The 17,840-nt window shown below is 50.4% G+C and overlaps 1 long non-coding RNA gene across 2 annotated transcripts in view; it reads right to left on the bottom strand.

Moving 5' to 3' along the window:
• Positions 1 to 278: 278 nt before the first annotated feature.
• Positions 279 to 17,840, bottom strand: part of LOC119324795 — a 28,785-nt gene continuing 11,223 nt past the window's right edge. The window contains exon 4 of one of the 2 annotated variants that reach the window (XR_005157187.1): positions 279 to 586. This is a non-coding gene — a long non-coding RNA (uncharacterized LOC119324795). Of the gene's footprint in view, positions 587 to 17,424; positions 17,697 to 17,840 lie in introns of those variants that run through there. The other variant, XR_005157190.1, reaches the window with a different exon arrangement.

Genomic DNA, 17,840 nt, shown 5'->3' with positions numbered 1-17,840 from the left:
TTTGTTGTTGTTCTTTTTGTTTCCATCTTAACAGATCTACTATTAATTTTTTTGTAGATTCTCTACACGGTTGCAATTTCAGTCTGTATGCGGTCGTCACTACAACATGTGAACGCTCGGGCGTTTATGCCTCTTGGTCCAGCACTCCAGCTGATTAGAAATGGTTGCGTAAGATTTATTTAATTCGTCACTTGTAAATTATGTGGATGAGATATGTAATCTCATCTTCGACCGCTTGTGCGTGTTTTCTTTTTTAGAGAAAAGGTCTAAGCCCGACTTTATAAATAAAGCCACGAGGCAGCGTCATAAGCCCAACATCAACACCCAGGGCGAAACACCCACCAACCACAGTAACAGAATAAAACCAGGACACACGAGAGTATAAGCGGTACATGGCAACTTGCCAAACACGGCACGCAGGCCGGAGGGATAACGGAAACACCAACAGATAGGAGGGACGATGAAGCACCAAACAAGATTAGACGTCATGAGCCTGCCCGGATATGGAGGACGTCGAGGCCCGAATTTTAGAGATTAGCATGTCCAGAGCTCCCCGATCGTCCTCTTTAGTCAATGATCTCCACTGCTGCAAGAATATACAAGATTTGAAAAGAACGTCAGCCGCTTTCGAAGGAAAGACGTGTTCAATAGTAAATTTGTTCCTAATCGTCCAGAGAGACCAGCAAATCGCACCCAAGCCAACCCAGAAAACCCTCTTAGTGACCCCAACCAACGAGCTGACAAGGTTTCTCATCTCATGAAAGGAAGAGGAGTTCCAAGTAACCTGAAGCCATGACCGGACACAGCACCAAACAACCTTAGCCAAAACACAATGAAAGAAGATATGCTCCGTGTTTTCCACCGCACCGCAAAGAGCACAAAATTCCGAGCCCGGACCATTACGCTTACGGATTTGATCAGCAGCGGGGAGCCGGCCCCTAAAGGCTTGCCAAAGAAAGATTTTAACCTAAGGAGGAACTTTGGCCCTCCAAATGCAAGAGAACCTGTTGGAAGGGACACCACCGATGAGCCTCGCGTACAAAGACTTAACCGAAAACCGACCAGAGGCAGAATGAGGCCAGACAACAGAGTCCGGCGACTCCAAGAGCGTGGGGAAGAAGGCAATAAGACTTTGCCAATCTTCCAACTCTTCAGGAGACAGGGAGCGGCGCAAGGCCAGATCCCAGTTATTGGCTGCCACCCCCGCGATGGAGATGTCAGGGTTAGGACAAAAAGAAAACAAAATACGAAACCTACTAGCCAAAGGGGCAACACCACACCACCAGTCGCGCCAAAAACGGACCGAGGTGCCATCACCAACAACAAACTTAACATGATCCAAGAAAAGAGGCCTGACTTTAATAAGATCTTTCCAGAACTGAGAACCCCGTCGGGATCCCGCAAACATAGGACTCGAAAGGGGAAAGTATTTAGCCTTAAGAATAGACTACCAAAGAGAGCCGGCCCTAGTGGTCATAATTTTCCACCACCATTTAATTAATAGGCACTTGTTCATGACCAGGGTATTAATAATGCCTAACCCTCCAAGGTTTTTTGGCTTGCACATCAGCTTCGATTTAACCAGCCTATACTTACGTTTATTATCAGCAGCGTTTCAGTAGAAAGCACCCTTGTGTTTGTCGAAACCAGCATGGGTGCCAACCGAAAGGAGATAGAAGCCCATCAGGAACATTGGGAGGGAGGAGAGGCAAGCATTAATGAGAGCAACTTTGCCTGCATTGGTATTGTATCTACCACGCCAGGGGAGAACCCTGATTCCCACCTTACACACAGCCGAAGCAAAGTCCTTAGCATGAAGCACCACAGGAGATATAGGAAGCCCCAAATACTTGAAGGGGAAGGAGCCCAAAGAGCAGTTTAGCAGCCTAGCAACTCTCAAGGCCTCAGTATCGTCGACGCCAGTGACAAGAACCTCACTTTTGGAAAAGTTGATTTTCAGACCCGAGACAGCCTCAAAGCAAAGCAGGATGAATTTAAGGTGGGCAATGCAGGCATCATTCAGCTCAACCATAATGATGGTGTCATCAGCGTACTGCAGGTGGGTAATACCATCCGGAACTAGGTGAGAGGCCACAGGCAAGATATGCCCATGCTGAGTCACCCTAAGAATAATGCGGAAGAAGGCGTCTGCCACAAAATTAAAGAGCACAGGGGAGGCAGGGTCCCCTTGATGCAGGCCTCGGCCGTTAACAAAGAAATTACCAATATGACCGTGCACAGAGACTGCGGTGTGCCCGCCCGAGACCAGCTTACGATGCACATAAGCCCCATCGAAGCCTTTCGCAAGCAAGACCTGCCTTAAAAAGGCCAGCTAACTGAGTCATAGGCTTTCTCGAAGTCAAGTTTTAAAATGATCGCTTTGGAGTTGCGAGCCTGTAAGTCATGCACAATTTCATGAAGACAGAGAACCCCATCTAGAATGTAGCGCCCTTTGATGAAAGCAGACTGGTATGGGCTGATGACTCTATGGGCAACGGGGAATAGACGATTAGCAAAACCCTTCGCAGGGAATTTAGCAAAGTTGTTAATCAAAGCGATGGGTCTAAACTAGGAAATCAATTCAGCACCTTTAACCTTAGGAATCAGGGAAATCACTGCATAATTAAGACGAGAAATATCAATCGTGCCTAGGCAAAACCCTTGAATGACATTACAAACTAGCTGCCTCAACTGAGGCCAAAACTTCCTGAAGAAAGGAATAGAAAAACCGTCCGGCCCAGAAGCAGCGTTCGGGTTGGCAGAGTTAACCACATCCCAGATTTCCTTATCTGAGAAGGGAATCATCAACGCAGCGTTCTCCTCGGCCGAAACCCTCGAACTAAGGTCCCATAGGGAAGGGGAGATGGATAGACCTAAAGGGGGTTTGGCCCCTATTAGTGTAGAAAAGAACTCAACCACGTGTGAAAGAATTAACGATTGGTCCGAAGTACGCACACCATTAATGATCAAGCTATTAATACCACAACGCCTCCGCCTTCCATTAGCAATGGCAAAGAAGTAAGCCGTGGGGGAGTCCCCTTTTAGGGTCCAGTTAAGAGTGCCCCACTGACGCCAGTAAACTTCAGCCTGATGATGCAACTGTATCAAGGCAGCCTCCAGGTTATACCGTAAAGACCACCCATCGTCAGAGAGCCCAGAGGCGTCAGCCGCAAGATCAAGAGACAGGATTTGGGCTTCGAGAAGATCTTTGGAGCGACGCTCCTCTGCTGCATGGTTACGGGACCACCCTTTCAGAAATTTCCGCACACCGTAAGAGCATGAGTGCCAATCATATAGAGGACCGAAAGAGTGGGCATTGGAGAAGAGGAGGAGGGTAATCTTCGAGGTGAGCATGTCACTGAAGCCATCAATCAACAGCCAAGAAGCGTCGAACTGGAAACGGGCAGGTGGTCTATGAAGCTGAGATCCATCATCCATAAGAAGAGGAGTATGGTCTGAACCCACAATACATTTGGCGACGAGGGAGGCCCTGGGAAATAACGAGTCCCACCTAGAGCAAACAAAGACTTTAGCTAGAACCGATCTGACCGGGTTAGTTTGGTGATTAGACCAAGTGAAGCGGGCTCCAACCCTAGGAAGCTCGCGGATGGTGTAACACCCCGGTGTAATGATGCTACACTAACCCCTGGGGTTAAGTTAATCTTTTTGCTAAACATGTGCCTGATCATTATTGTCTCATGTTCTTTCACATTCCAGTTGAATTCAAATTCAAATTCTGTGTGAAATTCAAAATTGCTCAAACATGAAAACTAAAATGTTCATCATGTGGCAAATATTCTTTTGACAATATTGGTGGTGGTCCAACTTTTTTTTGCAAATTGTTTAACTGGCCTAAAATAGCTATAACATTAAGTTGTTAAAAGAAAAGCAAAAGTTAAAACAAAAGCAAAAAGAGAGAAAAGGGGCTAGACCCCCTGGCCTCCCCTTGGGCTTCGGCCCACCCGAGCCAACTGGCCCATGCTAGGCCGGCCCACTCCCCCCTGTGGTCTTCCCCCTCCCCCACTGTGCGAGCGACCGCGCGCGCACGTCGCCGCCGAACCACCTCGCCGGCCACGCCGCTACAGGCGCCGCAGAGAGGATAAGGGCGACGCCTCGAGCCCTCCCCCTCACCTACCACCACATCCACTCCCCCTGGACGCCTCACCATTTCCCCCTTCTCTCTTCCTCGCTCGCTCACTCCCCTCTCTCCGACCCGAGCGCGCCCGCCGCCGTCGCCACGTCGATCCCGCGGCCACCGTCGCCCGTCCGCTGCTCCGACAAGTCCGGGAGCTCCGTCGTGGTCGGCCTCTTCTTCCTCTACACTGGATCGGGACCGGGAGCACCACCGTCGTCGCTTTCTTCATCTTCCTCATCTACGGCCACCGCACGACCACGCCGTCGATTCGCTCCAGCGAGCTCTCCCCCGAGCACGCTTTGCACATCTGCAGGAGCGCTGTGAGCTCCTCTCCTTCTCCCCTCACTCCCTGCTCATCCCCGCGCTCGTAGCCGCCGACCACGTCATGGCCGTACTCATTGCCGTAGACGAGCTCGCCGCCGTGACCACCGTAGCCCGAGCTCGCGTCCGAGCTTGTAGACGAGCTCCTGGAGCTCCTACGAGTCCAACAAGACCCTTAGCGCGCCTTCCCGTGCCATGCAGCGCCGTATCCAACGACGCCCGAAGTCCGGCATCCGCTACGGTGCTCGCCGCCGTCACCTCCATCCAGCTCCGGCCTCGTAACCACTCCGGTTGGACGCGACATCTTCTCCCCGTTCGAACGCGCCCGCCCGCAGCCATTTTGGCGGTCGGGCGGCGAATCCCGACGCACGGCCGTGCCCTCCACCGCGGATTTGGTCGCCGGAGCTAGTTCCGGCACCACCGTTGAGCTGGCACACCTGGGGCGACCCCCTGGGTCACTGCCAGCGGGCCCCGTGGGCCCCTATTGACTAAGTTGCCTCAGTCAACTTTGTTGACTGGGCATCCCTTGTCAATGACAGGCGGGCCCCACTCGCTAATTAACTTCAGTGTAATTTAAAATGTTTAATTAACCTAAGCAGCCGCTGACACCCGGGACCCACTGGTCAGTTTGACCTGGGCAGTGAGTCTATTGACTGATGACGTCATCCCACGCAATGCTGACATCATATTTCCTTTTCTGTTAATTTAAATAATTCCAGAAATTGTTTTAATCTTTGAAAATTCATAGAAATTAAACCGTATATCAGATGAAAATGTTTTCTATATGAAAGTTGCTCAGAAAAATCCAACGAATCCGAATACGCGGTCCGTTCATCTGTCACATGCCCCTAGCATGCTGAACGTGGGACTTTCCCCCTCCGGTCATTTGTCTAACACAGGTCCGGAACCGAGAAAACATTCCCGGTTGACTTCCCCCCTCGCCGGTATCGTGTAGCACCACGTTAGAACACGTCTAGCTCTGCTTGTTGTCCTGTTATGCTATGTTTGCTCTATATTTACTGTTTCTTCCCCCTCTTCTCTCCGGTAGACCCCGAGACCGATGCTGCCCCTGTGATCGACTACGTCAACGACGACCCCTCCTTGCCAAAGCAACCAGGCAAGCCCCCCTTTTGATCATCCCGATATCGTCCATTCCATTCTCTCATGCTTGCATTAGATTTCGCTACTGTTATTGATTGCTCCTATTCTGATGCATAGCCTGCTTTTGTATCTGTTGTTGTACATTACCTGCTTATCCTAAACTGCTTAGTAAAGGTTGGTTAGAGATCCATCAGTGACCCCCATCTTGTCCTTGTGCCCTTGCTTCATCATTGAAGACACGATCAACAGGATGGAAGACCAGGCCCCGACACCGCACATCACTTTCACCTTAGTTGTTCGACACTGCTGGGTTACTATCGAGTGCCGAGGGTGAGACCTCTACAACACTTCTGATGTTAACCCTGTAGTGTAGTTATTCGGTCGTGGTCATTGAGGGTGATTCCGCCTTAACCACTTCCGATATGACTCTGTCATGCAACCCCTCAAGTGTGAACCTCGGGGGTGATTCCTCTTACGTTCACCTTGTTGATTACATCGAGTGGAATTCACCGGGGGTGATTCCTCGGGTTTTCCCCTTGATGTTTGGACACACGGTTACTATGGTTACTATGTTACACTGAACCATGTTACTAAAGACGGGTCGACCCTGAGGAGTATCCGCGCGAGCATAATTGCGAGTGATGTGGAGACGAGTTGACCTGGAAGGTGCCCGAGAGATAATTACGAGGCGTGGCCGGGCATTCCTAGCCCTTGCCGCAAGTCCTCGAGACGGGGCGACGGGGTCACATCTTTCGTGAGTCTCTGCTTGTTACCGCACATTCCTAATCCACTACGATTTGGATATTTGATCCGAGGGGCCTCTGGCCTGATAGCACTAACCATCACGTGAGCATAGTATGGGCGTTCTGCGTCGTATGCATCAGCCGAAGCTTAATAGACGTCAGCGACTGAGTGGCGCGCGCCGGGTTGGACTGGTTACGCCTTCTCTTGTATAAGGGAGGCTAGGTCTGCTCATTGGCCACGTACGCAACGTGCAGGAGTTTCCGGGGAGATGGCCCATGACCCCTGGGGGCATAGGTTTAGTCCGGCGTGCTAGCCTCTCTATTAAGCCTAGGTCGGGTTGCGGCGTATTGTTTGGCCGAGGCCGGGCATGACCTAGGAAAGTGTGTCCGGACGGAGTTAAGCGAGCGTGGTGGGTAAGTTGGTGCACCCCTGCAGGGAAGAAAACATCTATTGATAGCCTGTCCTACGGTAACGGACACTCAGAGTTGTATGCCGATCGATACAACTAGAACTGGATACTTGTGATGAGAATTGGATGGTGATGAGAAGTGGTTTGTGATGATAACTGGATAGTATGGCTCTGGGATTTCTTTCTCGCACGGAGTCGAGAAAGGATCTCTGGCCGAGGTTGATAACACTACTACTTCTTTACTTTATGCTACTCTACTCCCTCCTGTTTGCTGCAAGATGGTGGTTTCCAGAAGATGCTAGTCTTCGATAGGACTAGGCCTTCTCTCTATTCTGGCATTTCTGCAGCCCAGTCCACATATACAGCCTTCCTTTGATAATGTTGCATATGTAGTGTAGATCCTTGCTTGCGAGTACTTTGGATGAGTACTCACGGTTGCTTTGCTCCCCCTTTTCCCCCTTTCTTCTTATTTCCGGTTGGTGCAACCAGATGTTGGAGCCCAGAAGTCAAATGCCACCGCCAATGTCTACTACTACGTGGAGACCGCCGACGACCAGGAGTAGTTAGGAGGCTCCCAGGCAGGAGGCCTTGCCTTTTCGATCGTAGATGCTTTTGTGCTAGCCTTCTTAAGGCAAACTTGTCTAATTCATGTCTGTACTCAGATATTGTTGCTTCCGCTGACTCGTTTATATTCAAGCTGATGTATTCGAGCCCTCGAGGCCCATGGCTTGTAATATAAAGCTTGTATTATTTTAATTTGTGTCTAGAGTTGTGTTGTGATATCTTCCTGTGAGTCCTTGATCTTGATCGTAGACATTTGCGTGTATGATTAGTGTACGATTGAATCGAGGGCGTCACAAGTTGGTATCAGAGCCAGGTTTCGATCCTGGGACCTGTGGGTTATGGGCCCACCCCGCTTCCGCTGCGCCACTCTGATGGCCCCTCGGATCAAATATCCAAATTGTAGTGGATTAGGAATGCGCGGTAACAAGCAGAGACTCACAAAAGATGTGACCCCGTCGCCCCGTCTCGAGGACTTGCGGCAAGGGCTAGGAATGCCCGGCCACGCCTCGTAATTATCTCTCGGGCACCTTCCAGGTCTAACCCGTCTCCACATCACTCGCAATTATGCTCGCGCGGATACCCCTCAGGGTCGACCCGTCTTTAGTAACATGGTTCAGTGTAACATAGTAACCATAGTAACCGTGTGTCCAAACATCAAGGGGAAAACCCGAGGAATCACCCCCGGTGAATTCCACTCGATGTAATCAACAAGGTGAACGTAAGAGGAATCACCCCCGAGGTTCACACTTGAGGGGTTGCACGACAGAGTCATATTGGAAGTGGTTAAGGCGGAATCACCCTCAATGACCACGACCCTACACTACAGGGTTAACATCAGAAGTGCTGTAGAGGTCTCACCCTCGGCACTCGATAGTAACCCAGCAATGTCGAACAACTAAGGTGAAAGTGATGTGCGGTGTCGGGGCCTGGTCTTCCATCCTGTTGATCGTGTCTTCAATGATGAAGCAAGGGCAACAAGGACAAGATGGGGGTCACTGATGGATCTCTAACCAACCTATACTAAGCAGTTTAGGATAAGCAGGTAATGTACAACAACAGATACAAAAGCAGGCTATGCATCAGAATAGGAGCAATCAATAACAGTAGCGAAATCTAATGCAAGCATGAGAGAATGGAATGGGCGATATCGGGATGATCAAAAGGGGGGCTTTCCTGGTTGCTCTGGCAAGGAGGGGTCGTCGTTGACGTAGTCGATCACAGGGGCAGCATCGGTCTCGGGGTCTACCGGAGAGAAGAGGGGGAAGAAATAGTAAATATAGAGCAAACATAGCATAACATGACAACAAGCAGAGCTAGACGTGTTCTAACGTGGTGCTACACGATACCGGCGAGGGGGGAAGTCAACCGGGAATGTTTTCTCGGTTCCGGACCTGTGTTAGACAAATGACCGGAGGGGGAAAGTCCCACCTTCAGCATGCTAGGGTCATGTGACAGATGAACGGACCGCGTATTCGGATTCCTTGGATTTTTCTGAGCAACTTTCATATAGAAAACATTTTCATCTGATATACGGTTTAATTTCTATGAATTTTCAAAGATTAAAAAAATTTCTGGAAATATTTAAATTAACAGAAAAGGAAATATGATGTCAGCATTGCGTGGGATGATGTCAACAGTCAACAGACTCACTGCCCAGGTCAAACTGACCAGTGGGTCCCGGGTGTCAGCGGCTGCTTAGGTTAATTAAACATTTTAAATTACACTGAAGTTAATTAGCGAGTGGGGCCCGCCTGTCATTGACAAGGGATGCCTAGTCAACAAAGTTGACTAAGTCAACTTAGTCAATAGGGGCCTGCGGGGCCCGCTGGCAGTGACCCAGGGGGTGGCCCCAGGTGTGCCAGCTCAGCGGTGGTGCCGAAACTAGCTCCGGCGACCAAATCCGCGGCGGAGGGCGCGGCCGTGCGTCAGGATTCGCCGTCCGACCGCCAAAATGGCCGCGAGCGGGCGCGTTCGAACGGGGAGAAGATGCCGCGTCCAAACGGAGTGGTTACGAGGCCGGAGCTGGATGGAGGTGACGGCGGCGAGCACCGTAGCGGATGCCGGACTTCGGGTGTCATTGGATACGACGCTGCATGGCATGGGGAGGCGCGCTAGGGGTCTCGTTGGACTCGCACGAGCTCCAGGAGCTTGTCTACAAGCTTGGACGCGAGCTCGGGCTACGGTGGTCACGGCGGCGAGCTCGTCTACGGCGACGAGTACGGCCATGACGTGGTCGGCGGCTATGAGCGCGGGGATGAGCAGGGAGTGAGGGGAGAAGGAGAGGAGCTCACAGCGCTCCTGCAGATGTGCAAAGCGTGCTCGGGGGAGAGCTCGCCGGAGCGAATCGACGTCGTGGTCGTGCGATGGCCGTAGATGAGGAAGATGAAGAAAGCGACGACGGTGGTGCTCCCGGTCCCGATCCAGTGTAGAGGAAGAAGAGGCCGACCACGACGGAGCTCCCGGACTTGTCGGAGCAGCGGACGGGCGACGGTGGCCGCGAGATCGACGTGGCGACGGCAGCGGGCGCGCTCGGGTCAGAGAGAGGGGAGTGAGCGAGCGAGGAAGAGAGAAGGGGGAAATGGCGAGGCGTCCAGGGGGAGTGGATGTGGTGGTAGGTGAGGGGGAGGGCTCGAGGCGTCGCCCTTATCCTCTCTGCGGCGCCTGTAGCGGCGTGGCCGGCGAGGTGGTTCGGCGGCGACGTGCGTGCGCGGTCGCTCGCACAGTGGGGGAGGGGGAAGACCACAGGGGGGAGTGGGCCGGCCTAGCATGGGCCAGTTGGCTCGGGTGGGCCGAAGCCCAAGGGGAGGCCAGGGGGTCTAGCCCCTTTTCTCTCTTTTTGCTTTTGTTTTAACTTTTGCTTTTCTTTTAACAACTTTATGTTATAGCTATTTTAGGCCAGTTAAACAATTTGCAAAAAAAAGTTGGACCACCACCAATATTGTCAAAAGAATATTTGTCACATGATGAACATTTTAGTTTTCATGTTCGAGCAATTTTGAATTTCACACAGAATTTGAATTTGAATACAACTGGAATGTGAAAGAACATGAGACAATAATGATCAGGCACATGTTTAGCAAAAAGATTAACTTAACCCCAGGGGTTAGTGTAGCATCATTACACCGGGGTGTTACAACGCAACACCTCTTGAGGGAATTGAAAAGATTCCAGTTGTTCGCAACTTCCAAGACGTCTTTCCAGAAGAACTTCCAGGAATACCCCCTACCCGGGCTGTCGAGTTTGTCATCGACTTGAAACCAGGCACCGTTCCTATTGCCAAACGACCCTATAAGATGCCTCCTCATGAGCTCCTTGAACTTAAGGAGGAAATCGACAAATCTCTTCGCAAGGGTTTCATTCGTCCAAGTTCCTCTGCTTGGGGAGGACCTTCTCTCTTTGTGAAGAAGAAGGATGGAACGAATCGTTTGGTCCAAGACTATCGTCCTATCAACCAAGCTACAATTCAGAACAAATATCCCCTTCCTCGGATCAATGATCTGTATGATCAACTAGCTGGTTCATCGATATTCTCTAAACTCGACTTGAGGTTGGGTTACCACCAGATCCGTGTTCGTGAAGAGGATATTCCAAAGACCGCATTCGTCACTCGTTATGGTTCTTACGAGTATACTGTTATGTCATTCGGTTTAACCAATGCTCCAGCTATATTCTCTCGTCTGATGAACTACATATTCATGGATTACCTCGACAAGTTCATCGTAGTCTATCTGGATGATATTCTGGCATATTCGAAGAACAAAGAAGAACATGCTGAACATCTTCGTCTTGTTCTGGAAAAGCTTCGAGAGCATCAGCTTTATGCCAAGTATTCCAAGTGCGAATTCTGGTTACCCGAAGTCACCTACCTTGGTCATGTCATCTCCAAGGATGGTATTGCCGTCAACCCAGAGCGCGTTCAGGCTATTCTTGACTGGACTCCTCCGAAGACTATCAAGCAAGTCAGAAGCTTTCTCGGACTTGCCAGTTATTGTCGCCGTTTCGTCGAGAACTTCTCCAAGATCGCCAAGCCCCTGACTAATCTGGTTCACAAGGGCGTTAAGTTCGATTGGACAGACAAATGTCAGGAAAGTTTCCAGGCACTCAAGGACAAGCTGACATCTGCCCCAGTGCTTGCTCCCCCTGATTCTCGCAAGGACTTCGTCATCTATTACGACACTTCACGACAAGGATTAGGCTATGTCCTAATGCAAGAGCGCAGAGTGATTGCTTATGCCTCCCGTCAAGTGCGTCCTCATGAAGAGAACTACCCAGTTCATGACCTCGAGCTTGCTGCGGTTATCTTTGCACTGAAGCTATGGAGACAGTACCTTCTCGGTAATCGTTGTGAGATCTTCACCGATCATCAGAGTTTGAAGTACCTGTTTACTCAGCTAGATCTGAACCTCCGTCAGCAGCGATGGATGGAAGCTATTGCTGACTACAACTGCGGTATATCTTATACACCTGGCAAGGCTAATGTAATGGCTGATGCCTTGAGCCGCAAGTCTTATTGCAATAATCACATGGTCTACAAAGCTCAACCCCGCCTTTATGAAGAGCTATGCAAGCTAAACCTTCAACTAGTTCCATAGGGTTCTCTGAATAACCTTGTACTGGAACCAACTCTTCTAAAAGCAACTAAGTCTGCTCAAGCCAAAGATGCTCACGTTGATTTGATGAAAAAGGATCTTGCCTTAGAGAAATCTAGAGATTTCTCGCTTGCTGAAGATGGGACCTTATACTTCAGAGATCGCATTGTAGTGCCCCGGTTCGAGCTTATGACAGAGAAGGTGATGAAAGAAGCACATGACACCCCTCTCTCTATTCATCCGGGAAGTACCAAGATGTATCTAGACATTCGGCAGAAGTATTGGTGGTCTAAAATGAAGCAAGACATTGCTCGATATATTGAAGAATGTGACGTTTGCCGTCGCGTCAAAGCAGAACATCAGAAACCGGCTGGACTTCTACAACCGCTTCCGATTCCTGAATGGAAGTGGGATAAGATCCAAATGGATTTTGTCACAGGCCTTCCCAAGTCTCAGAAAGGTAACGATGCTATCTTTGTCGTCATCGACCAATTCTCGAAGGTTGCTCACTTTCTGCCAGTCAAGGAGACTATCACTGCTAGTCAATTAGCAAACTTGTATATCTCCAGAATTGTGTCACTCCATGGAATTCCGAAGGAGATCAGTTCAGACCATGGCAGTTTATTCACTTCAAAGTTCTGGGATAGTTTCCAAGAGGCAATGGGAACTCATATTACCTAGAGCACTACTTATCATCCCCAATCCCAAGGCCAAGTCGAGCGAGTCAATCAAATTCTTGAAGACATGCTTCGAGTTTGTGTTATTTCTTTCGGCAAGAAGTGGGAAGAATCTCTCCCTTATGCGGAGTTCTCTTATAACAATAGCTATCAGGCCAGCTTGAAGATGGCACCCTTCGAAGTGCTATATGGACGTAAGTGCCGAACCCCTCTGAATTGGTCAGAAACTGGGGAACGGGCGCTCATTGGTCCAGACATTATTCAACAAGCTGAAGAGCAGGTTTGCATTGTCCGGGATAATCTCAAAGCGGCCCAGTCCCGCCAGAAGAGCAACTATGACCGGAAACACTTGGGTTCAACTTATCAACCTGGTGAACAAGCTTATCTGCGTGTCACTCCTTTGAGAGGCACTCATCGGTTCAGAGTCAAGGGAAAGCTAGCTCCGCGCTACATTGGTCCCTTTCGTATTCTCGCCCGTCGTGGACTGGTGGCTTATCAACTTGAGTTGCCACCTCAGTTCTCTCATGTTCATGACGTCTTCCACGTGTCGCAACTTCGTCGATGCTTCAAGGATCCGGAACGTGAAGTGGATCCGGAATTGATAGAAATTCAAGATGATCTCACATACAAGGAGCATCCGATCTGCATTCTTGAAGAAGCTGAACGTCGAACATGCCAGAAGGTTACCAAGTTCCTCAAGGTGCAATGGTCAAATCATTCTAAGGATGAAGCCACTTGGGAACGCGAGGATAACCTCCATGCTGAATACCCCGACCTGTTCCCTTCTACCTCTTAATTCTCGGGACGAGAATTTCTGTTAGAGGAGGAGAGTTGTAACACCCCGGTGTAATGATGCTACACTAACCCCTGGGGTTAAGTTAATCTTTTTGCTAAACATGTGCCTGATCATTATTGTCTCATGTTCTTTCACATTCCAGTTGAATTCAAATTCAAATTCTGTGTGAAATTCAAAATTGCTCAAACATGAAAACTAAAATGTTCATCATGTGGCAAATATTCTTTTGACAATATTGGTGGTGGTCCAACTTTTTTTTGCAAATTTTTTAACTGGCCTAAAATAGCTATAACATAAAGTTGTTAAAAGAAAAGCAAAAGTTAAAACAAAAGCAAAAAGAGAGAAAAGGGGCTAGACCCCCTGGCCTCCCCTTGGGCTTCGGCCCACCCGAGCCAACTGGCCCATGCTAGGCGGGCCCACTCCCCCCTGTGTTCTTCCCCCTCCCCCACTGTGCGAGCGACCGCGCGCGCATGTCGCCGCCGAACCACCTCGCCGGCCACGCCGCTACAGGCGCCGCGGAGAGGATAAGGGCGACGCCTCGAGCCCTCCCCCTCACCTACCACCACATCCACTCCCCCTGGATGCCTCACCATTTCCCCCTTCTCTCTTCCTCGCTCGCTCACTCCCCTCTCTCTGACCCGAGCGCGCCCGCCGCCGTCGCCACGTCGATCCCGCGGCCACCATCGCCCGTCCGCTGCTCCGACAAGTCCGGGAGCTCCGTCGTGGTCGGCCTCTTCTTCCTCTACACTGGATCGGGACCGGGAGCACCACCGTCGTCGCTTTATTCATCTTCCTCATCTACGGCCACCACACGACCACGCCGTCGATTCGCTCCGGCGAGCTCTCCCCCGAGCATGCTTTGCACATCTGCAGGAGCGCTGTGAGCTCCTCTCCTTCTCCCCTCACTCCCTGCTCATCCCCGCGCTCGTAGCCGCCGACCACGTCATGGCCGTACTCGTCGCCGTAGATGAGCTCGCCGCCGTGACCACCGTAGCCCGAGCTCGCGTCCGAGCTCGTAGACGAGCTCCTGGAGCTCGTGCGAGTCCAACGAGACCCCTAGCGCGCCTTCCCGTGCCATGCAGCGCCGTATCCAACGACGCCCGAAGTCCGGCATCCGCTACGGTGCTCGCTGCCGTCACCTCCATCCAGCTCCGGCCTCGTAACCACTCCAGTTGGACGCGGCATCTTCTCCCCGTTCGAACGCGCCCGCCCGCGGCCATTTTGGCGGTCGGACGACGAATCCCGATGCACGGCCGCGCCCTCCACCGCGGATTTGGTCGCCGGAGCTAGTTCCGGCACCACCGTTGAGCTGGCACACCTGGGGCCACCCCCTGGGTCACTGCCAGCGGGCCCCGCGGGCCCCTATTGACTAAGTTGACTCAGTCAACTTTGTTGACTGGGCATCCCTTGTCAATGACAGGCGGGCCCCACTCGCTAATTAACTTCAGTGTAATTTAAAATGTTTAATTAACCTAAGCAGCCGCTGACACCCGGGACCCACTGGTCAGTTTGACCTGGGCAGTGAGTCTGTTGACTGCTGACGTCATCCCATGCAATGCTGACATCATATTTCCTTTTCTGTTAATTTAAATAATTCCAGAAATTGTTTTAATCTTTGAAAATTCATAGAAATTAAACCGTATATCAAATGAAAATGTTTTCTATATGAAAGTTGCTCAGAAAAATCCAATGAATCCGAATACGCGGTCCGTTCATCTGTCACATGCCTCTAGCATGCTGAACATGGGACTTTCCCCCTCCGGTCATTTGTCTAACACAGGTCCGGAACTGAGAAAACATTCCCGGTTGACTTCCCCCCTCGCCGGTATCGTGTAGCACCACGTTAAAACACGTCTAGCTCTGCTTGTTGTCCTGTTATGCTATGTTCGCTCTATATTTACTGTTTCTTCCCCCTTTTCTCTCCGGTAGACCCCGAGACCGATGCTGCCCCTGTGATCGACTACGTCAACGATGACCCCTCCTTGCCAAAGCAACCAGGCAAGCCCCCCTTTTGATCATCCCGATATCGCCCATTCGATTCTCTCATGCTTGCATTAGATTTCACTACCGTTATTGATTGCTCCTATTCTGATGCATAGCCTGCTTTTGTATCTATTGTTGTACATTACCTGCTTATCCTAAACTGCTTAGTATAGGTTGGTTAGAGATCCATCAGTGACCCCCATCTTGTCCTTGTTGTCCTTGCTTCATCATTGAAGACACGATCAACAGGATGGAAGACCAGGCCCCGACACCGCACATCACTTTCACCTTAGTTGTTCGACACTGCTGGGTTACTATCGAGTGCCGAGGGTGAGACCTCTACAGCACTTCTGATGTTAACCCTGTAGTGCAGTTATTCGGTCGTGGTCATTGAGGGTGATTCCGCCTTAACCACTTCCGATATGACTCTGTCGTGCAACCCCTCAAGTGTGAACCTCGGGGGTGATTCCTCTTACGTTCACCTTGTTGATTACATCGAGTGGAATTCACCGGGGGTGATTTCTCGGGTTTTCCCCTTGATGTTTGGACACACGGTTACTATGGTTACTATGTTACACTGAACCATGTTACTAAAGACGGGTCGACCCTGAGGAGTATCCGTGCGAGCATAATTGCGAGTGATGTGGAGACGGTTTGACCTGGAAGGTGCCCGAGAGATAATTACGAGGCGTGGCCGGGCATTCCTAGCCCTTGCCGCAAGTCCTCGAGACGGGGCGACGGGGTCACATCTTTCGTGAGTCTCTACTTGTTACCGCGCATTCCTAATCCACTACGATTTGGATATTTGATCCGAGGGGCCTCTGGCCTGATAGCACTAACCATCACGTGAGCATAGTATGGGTGTTCTGCGTCGTATGCATCAGCCGAAGCTTAATAGACGTCAGCGACTGAGTGGCGCGCGCCGGGTTGGACTGGTTACGCCTTCTCTTGTATAAGGGAGGCTAGGTCTGCTCATCGGCCGCGTACGCAACGTGCAGGAGTTTCCGGGGAGATGGCCCATGACCCCTGGGGGCATAGGTTTAGTCCGGCGTGCTAGCCTCTCTATTAAGCCTAGGTCGGGTTGCGGCGTATTGTTTGGCCGAGGCCCGGCATGACCCAAGAAAGTGTGTCCGGACGGAGTTAAGCGAGCGTGGTGGGTAAGTTGGTGCACCCCTGCAGGGAAGAAAACATCTATCGATAGCCTGTCCTACGGTAACGGACACTCGGAGTTGTATCCCGATCGATACAACTAGAACTGGATACTTGTGATGAGAATTGGATGGTGATGAGAAGTGGTTTGTGATGATAACTGGATAGTATGGCTCTGGGATTTCTTTCTCGCACGGAGTCGAGAAAGGATCTCCGGCCGAGGTTGATAACACTACTACTTCTTTACTTTATGCTACTCTACTCCCTCCTGTTTGCTGCAAGATGGTGGTTTCCAGAAGATGCTAGTCTTCGATAGGACTAGGCCTTCTCTCTATTCTGGCATTTCTGCAGCCCAGTCCACATATACAACCTTCCTTTGATAATGTTGCATATGTAGTGTAGATCCTTGCTTGCGAGTACTTTGGATGAGTACTCACGGTTGCTTTGCTCCCCCTTTTCCCCCTTTCTTCTTCTTTCCGGTTGGTGCAACCAGATGTTGGAGCCCAGAAGTCAGATGCCACCGCCAATGTCTACTACTACGTGGAGACCGCCGACGACCAGGAGTAGTTAGGAGGCTCCTAGGCAGGAGGCCTTGCCTTTTCGATCGTAGATGCTTTTGTGCTAGCCTTCTTAAGGCAAACTTGTCTAATTCATGTCTGTACTCAGATATTGTTGCTTCCGCTGACTCGTTTGTATTCAAGCTGATGTATTCGAGCCCTCGAGGCCCATGGCTTGTAATATAAAGCTTGTATTATTTTAATTTGTGTCTAGAGTTGTGTTGTGATATCTTCCCGTGAGTCCTTGATCTTGATCGTACACATTTGCGTGTATGATTAGTGTACGATTGAATCGAGGGCGTCACAGATGGCATTAGAACTGATAAAGTCATTGAAAGCATTAGCCAGAGGCCAGGAGAAGTTGTTATTATTTTTATCAGAAGGGGAATGAAGGAGATTGAAGTCTCCACCGATAACCATCGGTAGGTTACAAGCCTCAATCTTTTCAGAGAGCTCGTCCAGAAATAGAGAGGAGAGAGAATGATCAGCAGGCCCATAAACTACAATGAACTCCCATAACAAATTAAGGGCTTTTTGGCAAACAACTTTGCTGGCCCAAAAAATACCGTGACCAAAGGCAACGAAATCAAAAACATCTCTTTTGGAGCCAATGAGGGTGCCACCCGAATGGCCTGACGCGGGTAACACATGCCAATCAAATCTATCCATACCTGCAATAGATGACAACTCATGAGGGAAAAAAGAAGTTTTGAAAGTCTCCACGAACCCTACCAAATCAACATTATTCCTATGCACCAAATCTTTAATTTGATCCCGGCGCCCCCTAGCACCAAACCCCTAATGTTCCAGAATAA

Source organism: Triticum dicoccoides, chromosome 1B, assembly GCF_002162155.2.
Source record: "Triticum dicoccoides isolate Atlit2015 ecotype Zavitan chromosome 1B, WEW_v2.0, whole genome shotgun sequence".
Taxonomy (NCBI): Eukaryota; Viridiplantae; Streptophyta; class Magnoliopsida; order Poales; family Poaceae; genus Triticum; species Triticum dicoccoides.
This window is presented reverse-complemented; position numbering and strand designations above follow the sequence as displayed.